General features: G+C 41.8%; 1 long non-coding RNA gene across 1 annotated transcript in view; it reads right to left on the bottom strand.

Moving 5' to 3' along the window:
• LOC112810187 (uncharacterized) overlaps positions 1 to 13,659 on the bottom strand; it is a 54,909-nt gene extending 41,250 nt beyond the window's left edge. Inside the window, exon 1 of the long non-coding RNA XR_012376111.1 lies at positions 13,614 to 13,659. This is a non-coding gene — a long non-coding RNA (uncharacterized lncRNA). The remainder of the gene's footprint in view (positions 1 to 13,613) is intronic.
• Between the last annotated feature and the right edge of the window lie 2,096 nt (positions 13,660 to 15,755).

Below are 15,755 nucleotides of genomic sequence, written 5' to 3'. Positions count from 1 at the left end.
GACCCTGGGATCACGACCTGAGCTGAAGGCAGATGCTTCACTGACTGAGCCACCCACGTGTCCGAACGTGGAACATGTTTTATCCAGACTTTTAGGCACTCTTTTTTCCCCCACATTGTGCTCGCCATGTCAGGGGCCATTCTAAGTAGGCATTCTTTATTGAGAGAATATTCTCCATACAATCATCCTATTGCCAGAAACAGAAATTGTTTTCTTGGGCGCCTGGGTGGCTCAGATGGTTAAGCGTCTGCCTTTGGCTCAGGTCATGATCCCAGGGTCCTGGGATCGAGTCCCGCATCGGGCTCCCTGCTCCTTGGGAGCCTGCTTCTCCCTCTGCTTCTCTCTCTCTCTCTCCCTCTCTCTCTCTCCCTCTCCTCCTCTGTCTCTCATGAATAAATAACTAAAATCTTAAAAAAAAAAAAAAGAAATTGTTTTCTTATTTAACAATATTCCCCCTGAGTAGTCTCACTTCTGTTTAGACTATATCCTCTCCTGGGGTGACTCATAAATCTACCTTCTCGCCTTTTCCCTGAGCTTCAGGTATGACTAACCACAGCCTGCTGTATAGCCTCCTACAAATCCCCTAATTCATGGTCACCTCCTGCCTCCAGACTTACTCTGTCTCAGGGGCTCAATAAGCTGCCTAGTCAATCAGGCTAGAAATTTTGGCATCCCCTTCAAACCATCCTTTTCCCTTGCAGTCAGTTACCAGCTGCCCTGATGACCAACTGTTTCAGGTTAGCTGCTGCTTCTACCCCATTGCCCATGAAAACGCCCTGGTTCAGGTTCCTACCCAGCCCTTGCCCAGACAGTACCTCTAGTCACACAATGGGTCTTTGGCCTCTAATCCACTTGATGCCCCTGCTGTGATCGAAGGTGCCACCGAAACTCTCTTTCCAAATCACAGATTTGATCATCTCACTTGGCTGTGCCAAAACCATTATGGACTTCAGAAAGAATAAAATCCTGACTTCGTGACTTGGCATTCAAGTTATGTGACAGTGAGATGCCAATCTTTTTTTTTTTAAGATTTTATTTATTTTATTTAAAGAGAGGGGGAGAGGGGGAGAGGGGCAAAGGGAGAGGGAGAGAGAGAATCTCAAGCAGACTCCCTGCTGAGCATGGAGCCCTGTGTGGGGCTTGATCTTGTACTTGTCGTTCTGTGACTTAACTCCTTTACCTGAAATACTCTTTTCCTCACTTCCACCTACCCAAATCCTCCCTAGGAGGTTTTGGGTCTTCACTTAAGGTCCAGCTCAATGTTTGCTCCATCCATAAATTCTTCCTGGAAAATTAATTGCTCCTGAGTCTGTAGTCCCATAGCATTTTGCTTGATCTTTTGTAACTCTCCCCATATCCCTTTTATGAAAGGTCATTGTGCGTGTTTCTTTCCCTAAGTAGATACCAAGTCTCTGAAGGCACTAGAACATAGTGGTTATATACTCCGCCTTTGGAGTCAAATAGACCAGGCTCAAACCTCGAGCCCATCACTAGCTGTGTGACTTTGGACTCATGTCTCGTAGTCTCAACTCACCTATAAAAGAGAGTATAGTAGTTTTGTAAAGCATAAACTACCTAATCCATGTAAAGCCATGAGGACAGCGCCTGGCACAAATTAACTATCGAATAAAATATTAGCTCTTATTACTAAAGGCAGAAGCTACTGCCTGTTCATCTTTGTGTCTCTCCAACATTTCCTGTCGCGTCTCCTCCTCCCCCCGCTCCCCTTCCTGTTCCAGGGCTTAGCCCGATACCTTGCACAGACTGAATATCCAGTAAATTCTTCTCGAGTGAATGCCGCAAACATCACACTGTTTTCTAGAAATCATTTCATTCAGTCTGGGCAGAAACAGTTGACATTTGTATGAGACACCAACAGACAAATACTTATGGGCTGTCCCAGCAAGATAGATCAATGGAACATCCTGTCTGCCCACCAAAGAGCAGCCCCTTTCAGTATTGTGTGAATGAGCCAGCTTTGCCAGGAACGGGGAAAGAGAAAGAGGAGGTTTCATATCCTAGGGAAGTGTTTGGAACTTAATGAGAAGTGTGGGCTAAGAAAATGACCCTGTTCTTTGAAAAGCAAATGCAGCTACTGAATGTGAGGCCTAGGCCATGTGTGAGCAACAGGGGGCCAGAGATCTGCACAATCTTTTTCCTGGCCTGTGGTGAATTTGGAATCAAACCCACTCAGCATTTTACTCTCTATAGACACAGCACATTTTTTCCTCTAAATCCTCACTCTCAGCATGCTCCCTGACCAACATTCCTGATAAAACCAATGAAACCAAACAGGGCTAGATACGAAGTTGGTCTGCTCTCTCTTTCTTGTTCTAGCACCAAAACCATGTGTGCAATGACTTTCCATTCCTTAAAACTGCTGCTATTCCAAAAGGACCACTATTCACTTGGATTCTGTATTTTTTTTCTATTCTATTTCAAAGATGAATGCACCATGTTTTATGACATTACCTGTTGTAATATTATCAGTAAGATTCCCGTAAGGGTGAAACATTTAAAACTCCAACTTTTGTTATTTAACTCTTCCTGAATTATGTCTTGCCCAGCTGCAAATCCATCAAAATGCCTAACTGACGCTATATGTGTTTCCAATTTTATTTGTCTTCTAAATTTGAGAAAGATTTAGACTTTCGCTGCTTTAAGCTATTTTAGGAATGTGGAGCTTTATCATTCAGAGATGATAAAAGTGGAATTTTTCTTTAATAGCCCAGAAAACTCCCCGGTATTCCTGACATCTAATTATTGCCCCTCGGGTAAAGAGGTATGGAACATCTCAATGACATCATACATTTAAGGTGACCCACTCCCCCGCCCCGCACACACACATGCAATTCAACGAAAAGACTTTGTTCTTGAAACCAAAGGTTATACATGGCTGTCTGGCTGATCTTTATTTGTATATGTAACCCTTCATTCCTAACCTGATGCTTCCATTGGAAAAATCAATGGCCCAGGATACAGTGAATATTACTCAGTTTCATCCCCTAAATAATTTTGCTTTTATAGTATCTGCCCCCTTTCTCCCTAAGACCCATCTCGCTCTCAGCCAGCTGTCAAGTCATCACCAGCAAGGTCTTGGCTGATAAGATTTAAACGGGGTTGGGGGTGGGGGTAGGGGGGTTCTAACAGTTGTGTGTGTGTGTGTGTGTGTGTGTGTGTGTGTGTGTGTGTGTGAGTGAGAGAGACAGAGACAGAGAGGGAAAGGGGAAGGGAAGTGAGAACCTAGAAAGTGGAAAATAATGGGGCTTGGCTGTGGCAACCATTTTAAAGATCTAGAAAATGAGGTTAGGATATTGTTTTCCGGCTAGGAATTTCTGGTGTAAGATATTAGCTTTTTTTTGGTTAATAAAAGCTTCTTTAATATGAACCAGTTTTCAATACTTGAAGGAATGTGTTTCTCATGGCAGGATTTCGGGCACCTTGACAACCGTTTGGGAAAGGTAATTTGGGGACGGTTTCATAAGGCAGAGTGAACATCCCAGTGCTGTCATCAGTGAGGGTCTACACAGAATCCCTGGCTCCAATCACTCCTCAGACTTTATTGAATCAGAGAGGCAGAGTGGGAAACTTTCTTATGGTATCTTATGATCCACACAAGTCACTATGAGCTCAGTTTGCTTCGAAGGTTGAATTTTTTGGAGCTGCCTTCTTTCTATTGTAGTACCAATGTGCTCTAATGTTACTGAAGAGGTAGAATGTGAGGTGAAGACAAACCTAGTCACACTCTCAGATAGGCCAGCAAGGAATAATGGGCCATACAAAGTCCTCTGGAAAAGCAGCTGGATCTTTTAGATTGTGTTTGTGGCCTGACCTCATGTCCAAGTCTCACCTTTTAAAACATGACTATGACTTAGATGAGGCTTTGGGTTGCTCCCCTCTTGTCGGCTCAACCCCAAATGGCTAACTCTCTTGGGGACTTGGTCTGACCCAACCCGCTGTAAAAGCACCTTTACTTTTATTTTTTATTGAAGTATAATTAACATACAATGTTATACCCATTCCGGGCATACACCATATTGATTTGACAATTCTATACATTACTCAGCGCTCACCATGATTAAGTGTAGGCGCCATCTGTTGCCACACAGCAACGTTATTATGATATTATTGACTGTAACCCCTATGCTGTACTTTTCATCTCCGTGACTTACTTATTTTATAATTAAAAGTTTATACCTCTTAATCCCCTTTATTGGTTTCACCCCTCTTCCCACCCCCTCCCCTCTGGCAACCAGCAGTTTGTTCTCTGTATCTAAGAGTCTGTTGTTTGTTTTGTTTTTTAGATTCCATGTAGAAGTGAGATCACATGATATTTGTCTTTCTCTGATTTATTTCACCTTAGTATAATACCCCCTGAGTCCATCTGTGTTGTCACAAATGGCAAGATCTCATTCTTTTTTATGGCTGAGTAATATTTGTGTGTGTGTGTGTGTGTGTGTGTGTGTGTGTGTGTATGTGTGTATCACAACTTTTTTATCCTTTCATGTATCGATGGGCACTTGGGCTGCTTCCATATCTTGGCCATTGTAAATAATGCTGCAGTAAACAGGGGTTAACAGTCCCTCTGCTTTGGTATCAGGTCTATTCATTGTAACGTTTTGTGATTGACAGTGTTTTTCCTTGTACAGTCTTTCATCTTCTGGGTCAGACACAAACATAAGGGTAGGTGAGCCTTTCCAAACAGTTGAATTAGGGCTTCCTGAAGACAGAAAACCCTTCTAAAACTTAATACTGTTTTCTCTTCCTGCCTGTCTTTGCTAATATTATCTCCAGAGGAAGATTGTTGATCTTCAATAGTGCCATTCTAAGGGCACCTGGGTGGCTCAGTAGGTGAAGAGTCTGCCTTCGGTTTAGGTCGTGATCCCGGGGTCCTGGGATGGAGCCCCACATTGGGCTTCCTGCTCAGCGGGGAGTCGGCTTCTCCCTCTCCCTCTGCCCCTCCCTTCCCCGCTTGTGCTTTCTCTCTTTCTCTCATAAATAAATAAAATCTTTTTTTTAAAAAATAGTACCATTTTGGGGTGCCTGGGTGGCTCAGTCGTTAAGCGTCTGCCTTCGGCTCAGGTCATGGTCCCAGGGTCCTGGGACCGAGCCCCGCATCGGGCTCCCTGCTCAGCGGGAAGCCCGCTTCTCCCTCTCCCACTCCCCCTGCTTGTGTTCCCTCTCTCGCTGTGTCTCTCTCTGTCAAATAAATAAATAAAATCTTTAAAAAACAAAACAATTAAAAATAGTACCATTTTGGATAATGTAACATTTGATGGGGAGGGAGGGGCAGCAGAGACCTTCTTAGGATCCTTCAGTCATACAACATAAGTAGCTAACAACTCCGTCTCCTCACAAGCCACACGCACAGTGAAGAAAAAGGATGCTTCATCGTTACCACAGTGATTCTCACCCTGCCTGTATATTGTAACAGTTGGAGGTACTTTAAAAGCACTGCTGCCTGAGTCCCACCCCAAGAGATTCTAATTTAATTGGTCTTGTGTGCAGCCTGGGCAGCCGGATTTTTTTTTTTTTTTGAAGTCCTCCCTCCCAGGTGATTTTATATGCAGCTAGGATCGACAACTACCGTGTTACAGTGTGAAGTCCTTTGCTTGCTGACAAATGGCGTCCTATGAGAGATCCCACCAGCAACCTATTGATGTCATATCAGGGTTTGATCGAATTTTCCTCTTTCAAAAATCATCTTTGAGAAAAATAGGTGAGGGCCAAAAATGGTGATCAGTATTCACCGAGCTGAATTCTGGTACCAAACCTTCTGAATGAACCTCAACAAATACCAGTAATATTAGCTTTTGTTCTCTAGTGTTAGTTATTAATCTCTGGGTATATCTAGGGCGACCGATATTGCTGTTGCCTGGGAGCGAAGGGATTCCCAGGAAGTGGGACTTCTGTTTTAAATCCGAGCAGTTCTGGGAAAACTGGGTTGAGCAGGTCACCTGAGATACGTATTGAGAAGAAGGTATGAACCGTATAATCATTTGCACTCATACCCTGAGGAAAACAAATTGGGAGAATGTTCAACATGGAGGCCAGGCTTTTGTAAAAATCAACCTCTTTCTAGGGAGAATTGAAGTTATCCTCCTTTATTGTTGGTACAGTCCTCCAAAGGAGAAGTTCACTGTCACCATTGTAATAAAAGTAGCAAAAACTCAGAAGTCACAAAAACAAAACAAAAAACCAAGAAAAAAAAAAAAGAAAACCCACCAAAGCTCCACAGTCACTGAGGACTTTTTAACCTATATTTGTGTACTTTGTTTGGAGTTTGGCTCCTGCCTAGTGATTGTCGAGAGGCACTTGGGCAGTTTGCATGATGGATGGTGTTAGCACAGAAGTCCAATTGTAATCCAAAGCCCAGAAAGAATCCATCTCATCATGGGGATGTTGGATAGAATTTGAGAATGGATCTGCAACTGGCCATCACATGAAAATGTTTCATTTAGAAGACACCCATGAGTGGTAAAACATGTCATGTTGGTATGTCCGCATCTGATGCGCCTGACTCAAGTCTGTTTTCTATAGGACAAAGCTGTTGTGTTATTCTCAGATGGAAAAGGTTTAGAGTTGAGGGGTGGGTCCTAGGTAAACTTGGGAGGAATGCAGATTTCAGTGTAGTAACCAATATATTTTTAGGAAAAATTATTCATAAGAGATATTTGGGTTTTATGGTAGTCTGTATGTCTTGCCTACAACATGGCAATGCATTTAGTGGTTTAAATTTGACTTTGGAATCAGGCAGAGGGGTTCAAAAGCTGGTTCTTCTTCAGACCTTGTGATGTGACCTTGGGCAAATTATTTAACCTCCCCAATTTTCCATTTAATTATATATATAGTAGAGAGACTTATACCTATCATTTTGTGTAGTCCTCACAACAGTCCAGCAAGGAAGGTATAGTTCTTTCTAACGTCAATGGGTTTCTCCCCCTTGGCACTGTTGACATTTTGAAATTTGCAACTTTAAGGCACTTAAGGCACAACCCTTCCTTCCATCTAATTTATTTTCCATCTCCTGACATGCATGCTCTGCAGAAACCTCAACTCCTACTTCACTAATAAGTTTTGCCATCCAGTGTGAGCTTCCTCTGCTACCAACCGCCCATCTCCTTTCTCCACATTCATTCTCCTATCGTTCTTGTTACTGTTAAAGGAAGAAGAGTCTCCTCGGTGAGTCTTCACTCCGCCGCTACCCTGTTTCTGGAAAGACCTTGCTGTAGCGTTTACGCCTTCCTTAGTCACATCTGCACTGTATTCCTCTCCATCGGCTTTTCCCCCCTCTATCATCAAAGGAGATAGGCTTCCTCCTTTAGAAAAGCCCTTTGCTACTGACTTCTGAAATTGCCGTCTTATTTCTTTGCCGAGCCGCACACACTTCGTTCCCAGGTTTTTTGTTGACGCCTCTTTGTTTGCCCAGCCCTTAAATGTTTGTATTGCTCAGTGTTCTGTCCTCAGACATTTCATCGTCTCACTCAACACCAACCTACTCTACCTTCACCCAGGGATAGCTCGTTTTCTCTCAAGGATTCAATTACCAACTAGTTGTCCCCCAAATCTCTAACTGTGAATTAAATCTCTCTCCTGAGCTTGAGATAGTGTTAGCCAACTGCCTACCACACACCAGCACTAGGATGTCCAGTGGGTACCTTCAAATCAACATGTTCAAAACTGAACTCATCGTATTGTATTCTCAAAACTACTCCTCATCCAGTGTCTTCTACATCAGTATCCACTCCCTTGTCCAAGCCAAAAATACTGGCGTCGTTCTTGGTTCTTCTCTCCCCAAATCTCCCACACCAGTGTATCACCAAGAACTGTCAATGCTACCTTCTACCTATTTATTGAATCCACCCACTCCTCTCCATTTCTACTAACACCATCATCTCTCCCCTAAACTGCTGTAATAGCTTCATCATTGGTCAACCTGACCTTGATCTTGCCCCAGTGTGCATGCAGTCAGAGGGATCTTTCTGAAGCAAAATCGATTATATCATTCTCCTGCTTCAACCCTTTCACAGCTTCCCAATACCAATCTGGATTAAATTTAAAGTCTTTGACATGGCTCTATAACATTCTGCATCAGCTGTCCCCTGTTGACCTCTTCAGCAGTTTCTCTACAAAATCACTCGCTTAGACCACTATTTCTTTCAGTTGTTTTAGTGGTCATACTTCCTTTTCTCTCTGGATCACCACATCAGGTGTTTCCTGCTTAGGTCACCCCTTGCCTCTCATTTAGCTAATTCCAACTCATCCCCTAGGTCCTGGTTTAAACATGACTTCTTCCGAAAAGCCTTCCCGATCCTTCCAGTCGGAGATAGGTGGCCCTCCCTATGCGCTACATTAGTACCCTATGTCTCCCCATGTTGAACTTAACAGATCGTCTTGTAATTGATGGCTTACTTGTCTTTCTTCTAGACTATATTCTCCATGAGGGTGTTTTTAGGCCTCTGACGCTAAGTACATAGGAGATGTGCAAGAAGTATTTGTGAGATGGAATTGAATTCAGTGTCACCAAGGATCCTTACCAAATGCAAAGCTTTTATGTTCATTTTTAATCTTTCCAAATACTCAAATTATTTGATCCTTCCCTGTGTTCTTCAAGTTATTCTTTGTTTTCAGAGACAGCATTGTGGGTAAATTCCCTTTCTACATTTTTAAAAAGATGATTTATTTATTTATTTGAGAGAGAGAGAAACAGAGAGAGCAAGCACAAACAGGGGAGGGGCAGAGGGAGTGAGAAGCAGACTCCCCGCTGAGCAGGGAGCCCCACGTGGGGCTCAAACCCAGGACCCTGGGATCATGACCTGAGCCGAAGGCAGATGCCCAACCGACTGAGCCACCCAGGCGCCCCCGCCTTTCTACATTTTTGACAATTTCTAGTCCTTCTTGTTTGCTGACCCTTCTCCTGTCCCTTAACTTTCGACTTTTGCCCAAGACCCTATTCTTCACATTTCTACCTTTCTTTTCCACATTCATTGTCCAGAACATAAAAGACATTCAAAAACTATTTGTTTCTTTCCTTCCTTCATTCCTCAGATATTCATTTAATCTCATGTTTCAAATATCTCCCAGGTCCCTGTTTTAGTCAGAGTAATCCAATGGAGTACCGGTTGCCTGACACTTTAAATGAACTGTAAATAAACACCATAGCACCCAACCACCCCAACTCAGTTAATTCTTGGAATATAATTTCTGTGTTTGTCGGTGGAAACTAAGAGCCTCCTAATCACTGGGGCTCTATACATCAGGCATCTCTAGCTCCCTCATCTACTTTATAGCATGTATGCAAGTAGCCAGCAAGTCTTAACACAATTTCCTTTGAAATGTGGCTCATGTGTTGATTCCTTTCTCTCCTTTTCCCTTCCACTATTCTGCTCTTGTCTCTTCACCCTTAGATTACATAGTAATCTAGACATCTTCCTGGTTGACCTTTCTGACTTCAATATCACCCACTTTCAGATCTGTTCTGTATACTGTTGCCAGGCTAATTACTCATACACACTCCTTTCGTGGCCTGGGGCTTTTCATAGAGTAGATTCAATAAATATGAGAATGCCAATTCACTCCCCCTCAAGAACTTACAGTGACTACAAATCATCGGCTAAGTCCAAATCCTTCTTCCTGACTTTTTTCCTTCTCTCTGGGCCTCACCAGCTTTTTCAGCTTTCACCCAACTCTATACTGTTCTTCTCTGCATCGTATTGCTAAGCTTCTTGCCTTTCTCCAAACACATCCTACTTTGTTTCGTCGTACTTGTTGGTTCCCTTACGTTGGCCAAACGCTGCCAGTGCTAAAAGACTGATATCGTTAGTATTGAATGAAAAAGTCACTTTTTCCTCTTACTGTGATAGATTTAATGTGTATTCTGTGCCCCCATTTGTTCCTTGTTTGTATTTAAAACATTTATGACTTTCTTCCAGGTATCAGTAATACGCATGTCTGCCCAGTAAACTCCATGAGATCAGGGACTCTTGTTCACCCTTATAACCCCTGAAAGCACCCGAACCAATGTCTGGAATGCACTGGTTAATTATTCTTTGAATGGGATCGGCCACATCTGCAAGTTCCTTATCCACCCTCTTCCTTATATCCCCACTCTTGGCTTTGACTTCTCTAATAGGCAGCTCTCTTTGAGTAAAATCCGGTTGGACACACCCGGCTCTGGTGAGACTCTCCCAGTTTCGGTAGGAGCAGCCTCTGGATGTCTGCCTAATTTCCAAGGCTCATTATAATCTGGCTCTCCAATTTATAGAGCCTCGCTTCTCATTTGTTTCTGAGAATGTGTCCTCCAGTCCACATTATGTTAAATCTTTCAGCTAAGTCGTTGTTCACACCATTGCCCGTTCGAGAAATACTCTTCCCTTATTCTGATCAAATCCTCCCCAGACTTCAGACCCAGCTTAAATCTTACTTTATCCCCAATGTCATCTTTAACTGTTTGAGTGCACGTTTATCTCTCCCATGTCTGAATTCCTTTGGCAGAGATATTATAATATATTATGGTATTCTCGAACTCCGTGATGCATGTGTCTTGCTATTTTCAGCAGGAGTGTTCGCTCTCCAGGGCAAGGATCATATCTTAATTGTCTTTGATAATAGTGCTACTGATTATTAATTTGATAAGTCAGCAGGGCTCTTTTCATCCTTATTACTAATTTCTCCTAAGTTGAAAAAAAAACTTAGATCCCCATAGCCTACTTTTGCCTACAAAAGAACCATAGGACCAGGTTTGTGAGAAGGCCTAAAGATCAGCCAATATTACTCAAAGTGATAGATTTTTTAAAAGATTTTATTTATTTATTTGAGAGAGAGAGAGAGAGTGCGCGAGCATGCAGTGAGGAGGGGCAGAGGGAGAGGGAGAAACAAACTCCCTGCTGGGCAGGGAGACTGACACGGGACTCGATCCCAGGACCCTGGGATCATGACCTGAGCCAAGGCAGACACCTAATAGACTGAGCCACCCAGGCGCCCAAAGTGATAGATTTTTAAAAAATCAATTTTTTTGACAACTAAATCAGAGTTTGTTCACAGTCTAGCTGGCTGTCTTGTGAGAGGTTAAGGCAGCTGGGAAAAGAGTGCATTAAAAATTGTTGATGGTTAAGGCAGCTGGGAAAAGAGTGAATTAAAAATGGTTGATTTGGGGGGCACCTGGGTGACTCAGTCGGTTAAGCATCTGCCTTCAGCTCAGGTCATGATCCCGGGGTCCTGGGATGAAGCCAACCATGGGCTCCCTGCGCAGCGAGGAGTCTCCTTCTCCCTCTCCCAATGACCCTCCCCCCTGCTCCTGCCCTCACTCTCTCTCTCAAATGAATAAATAATCTTTTTTAAAAAGTGGTTGATTTTTATGGCTACCAGAGAAACATGGTTGAACAAGGCCCCAGTAAATTAAACTCATTATCATTTTTTTTAATCATAGGAGAGATAACAAATCCTAAGTTCCTGATGACTAGGCTATTCTAGGCCTAAACTCTACATGGATGATATTGGGACTCCCACCATAGATTTAGTCCATTTGTGCATTTAAGAGGCTGTTTAAAAGGCCTGACATACTAGGCCTGCTTTCAGCCAGAGAAGTGTGCGTTAGCGCCATGAATGGCATGAGGAAGAGCAGAACAAAAGGCACAGTGTAACTGAGGTTTTATGTGAATTACTCTCTCTACTTTCATGATGTGCCGGGGGTGGGGGGTGGAATAACAGCGTTCCTCCCCGTCTTTCTGTATTTTTATGTTCATTTCTTATTCTAACGAATCCGTTTCCTCTTAGGCAGCTGGATATTTTTCTAACACAATGAACTGGTTAGGTTAACTGCATCTGAATTTTCCTCCTTTTGCTTTAAAACTACTATAAAGAAACTATGCTATTGACCATGTCAGAAGGCAGATGAGATCAGACACTTTATGGAGGTCTGGTTTGCTTCTTCCAGTCACTCAGTTTTATATTTTTTCTATTAATAAGGATAAAAAGTTGCATTCTTTCTTTGGTCTCTGTTTGGTCTTTTCCAGCTGCCACAGAACTATGAACTATTCTATCATCACTGTTCCTCTGAAAGCCTTTAACCCTTACCAGTCACTGGCCACTGCTCTGATGGGTCACTGCAGTCATCAGTTTGTATGGACCGCCAATGGCTACCTGCAAAAAGCATTCTTTTTTTTTTTTTTTTTAAGATTTTATGTATTTATTTGACAGAGACACAGCGAGAGAGGGAACATAAGCAGGGGGAGTGGGAGAGGGAGAAGCAGGTTTCCTGCTCAGCAGAGAGCCCGATGCGGGGCTCGATCCCAGGTCCTGGGGATCATGACCTGAGCTGAAGGCAGACGCTTAACAACTGAGCCACCCAAGTGCCTCTACAAAAAGTATTCAATTAGAAATGTTCCCTCAATTTAATAAAGCTTTCTAGTCTTTTTTTTAAAAAGCACTTAGCAACCATGTCCATGCAGAAACCTGAATAGGAATATTCATAGCAGCATGATGCATAATAGTCAAGAAATGGAAACAACCCAAGTGTCCATTGATGGATGAATGGATAAACAAAAATGTGATATAGCCACACAACACAACATTACTCGGCACTGAAAAGAAAGAAGTACGGATAGAAGTTACTGGATGGATGAACCTTGAAAACACTAAGTGAAAGAAGCCTGACAGAAAGAACACATTATACGATCCCATTTATATGAAACGTCCGGAATAGGTAAATCTATAGAGACAGAAAGTAGAGTGTTTGCCAGGGCCTGGGGGGAAGGGTAAATAAAAGCATCATACTAATAGGTATGGGTATTCTTTTGGGGTGATGAAGATATTCAAATTAGACTGTGATGATGGTTGCACAACTCTGTAAATATACTAAGGAACTTGGAATCGTATATTTCATTTTTTTAATTTTTTAAAAAGATTTTATTTATTTGACAGAGAGAGAGAGACACAGCGAGAGAGGGAACACAAGCAGGGGGAGTGGGAGAGGGAGAAGCAGGCTTCCCCGCAGAGCAGGGAGCCCGATGCGGGGCTCGATCCCAGCACCCTGGGATCATGACCTGAGCTGAAGGCAGACGCTGAACGACTGAGCCACCCAGGCGCCCCAAGAATCGTACATTTTAAATGGGTGAATTTGAATGGTATGGGAATTATATCTCAATCTAAGAAAAACTTAGAAACATCACTTGAGGACAGGACTAGATCCCAATTTCAAATACCAGTTTTGCATCAGAATCTCCAGGGGTAGAGAATCTGAAATCTATATTTCTTTTCTTTTCTTTTTTTTTTTTTTTGAGGGGGAGAGAAGGAGGAGGTAGGAGCAGAGGGAGAGGGAGAGAGAATCTTAAGCAGGCTCTGCCCCCAGCGTGGAGCCCAACACAGGGCTCAATCTCACAACTCTGAGATCAGGACCTGAGCTGAAACCCAGAATCGGACTCTTAACTGAATGAGCCACCCAGGCACCCCTGAAATCTACATTATGACAAAGTTGTGGATGATTACTATGTACAAGTGAAGTTTGAGGATCACTAAATTAGAAGATACAAACCTTCACTGTCTTCATGAACTGCGACTGCAAATGTCTCCACCCAGGGGAAGGTTAGAGCCACTCTCAAGTGAATAATACTCACCTTCTTAGTTTTTTCTGTTGTTGTTACTGTCGTAGTTTGAGTATACATGTTGGTGGATCTTTCTTCATGTATTTACTTTCAATTTTCAAATCGTTTCTTTCATTCCTGGGAAAGAAATGGTGAAAACACAGAAACCACTAATACTCTGTCCCCTGCTAAAGTCAGATAGCTGTTATCACTTTCACTTCTGAAGGCATTAGCAGAAAAATAATTCAAGTTTTTTTTTTTCCTTCCAAAGTTAAGGCAAGAAAATCAAGATTCACATTGTACAGCAAGTGAGAACTCAGTGAAGTTAGAACTTAAGATTCTCTGTCTTGAGTGGCTTTTGCTCAGCTGTCATCAAGGTTTTTTTTTTTTTAATTGTACATGTGTGTGGTATTGATTTCCTAAAAGATGTCATGATAACCATATACCACATTCTAGCTCTATAAAGAAAAGTCTCTTCTTCCTATGCCATTTTAGAAATTGAAGTTCTCCCTCATAGTATGCCTATTCAAAAAACGAATTCTGTTACGATATTCAAAGCAGATCGATAAATACTATTGGAGTTTAAGGGCTGAACAAATCCTCTGAATATCATTATGGAAAAATTCTTTTCCTGTCAGCAATTCCAGCCGATCTTGGTGATCTTATTATCAGAAGTAACTCAACAAGCTGGATTGACATTTGACAGGTGACTGACAAGGTACTAATTTTAACGATCAGACAGAACCAGCTTAGGGAAGGGAAATGTAGGGTAAATACAGCGTGAGTCTACAAATCCTATATATGTTTCACACTGATGGAGTTCCTTGTGCCATTAACTATGTAATAATTCATGTGGTAAAAATGTTAGGACACTTCTTGTTTTTCAAAAACAATAGGACACTATTGTTTTTCAAATAAAAAATGATATCCGCAGAGCACAGTTAACGAAGTTTTAGTCATTTATGAGAAAACCATTTCTTACTTCCTGAAAATCTAAACTAAACATATGAAATGTAAATGAACACAAGATAGGGTTTAATGATGTATAATTACTTGAAATCTGATTTTCACGTGTGAATGATTAGCAGTTGATGTTCATACAGTCAATAAAACTCAGTACACATTCATTGACCTCTCTGGTGATGCCAGGAAGTGCACGGTGTAGACATTGTGCTATCAGATGAATAAGAGATGGTCCCTGACCTTGAGGAGTCCAGCAGAGGAAGTAGCCAGTCTTACTGATTCATAAATTATATCCGTAATAATAGACTATGGTTCTAGGTACTGAAAAAAAATTCCTGAGAATGAAATATTTGGCTAGGTATTTGAACTTAGCAAAAGCTAAAAATCTTCCTTTCATAAAAGTCACAATGATATGTAGGCCATGACAATAGCATGAAATTCCAAATGCTAGGCAGTAAATAATGTTGGTTTTTGGATAAACTATTTCTTATGATTTTAATAGGTGGACATACAGATTGCACATGTCCTGTCACTCTGAGTTCTGCACATTCCCTGCGCTTTCATGAGTTTCAATTTATAATCTTCGCACTTTGTTATTACAGTGCTTGACATTTAATTTCTGAAGACTGAAAAAAGAAAAAAAATAAGGGGAACACCAGCAAGTATTAAAAGTCCTCAATAATGTTTAGATTTCAGTAATTCGAGGAATATCTGCTTTAAAAGAAAAGGATTGGTTGGGAGATTTTTTTTTATAGCCTTGAGTCTATTTTTGGTCTATTGGAAATAACTTGGATCTGCAAGATCATGCTGCTCTTTGCTTTGTGAATGGAATTTTGGATATAGCAGATAGTACTGACTACCCTTGCCAGGAAGTCTAGCAGACTGAAGACTGAAGTTTCTCTCACAGTACTCTTTTCTTCCCTTCCTGTATCACAGAAATTTCTAGATCTTGATATTGGATTTAAGTGAATTTATAATTACTCTCATGTACATGGCAAAAACAGTCCACTAGAAGCTTTTTTTTTTTTCCAGCTCTCTGTTGCTGGTAATAAAGGAGGAAAATTACAGATAAATTTTCCTGAATATCCTCAGAGGCTCAATTTCAGAACCCTATCATGGAACCAGGCTCTGAGCTGGGGAAAACATACATTTGAAAGTACCACAACTGCAGCTGGAACTTGGTCTTAATTAAGGAGGCTGATGGAAATAATT

Source organism: Callorhinus ursinus, unplaced genomic scaffold, assembly GCF_003265705.2.
Source record: "Callorhinus ursinus isolate GAN/ISIS: 27379988/994484 unplaced genomic scaffold, GSC_fseal_2.0 scaffold65, whole genome shotgun sequence".
NCBI classification, from domain to species: Eukaryota; Metazoa; Chordata; class Mammalia; order Carnivora; family Otariidae; genus Callorhinus; species Callorhinus ursinus.
The sequence above is the reverse complement of the archived record's forward strand: the minus strand, read 5'-3'. Positions and strand labels throughout refer to the sequence as shown.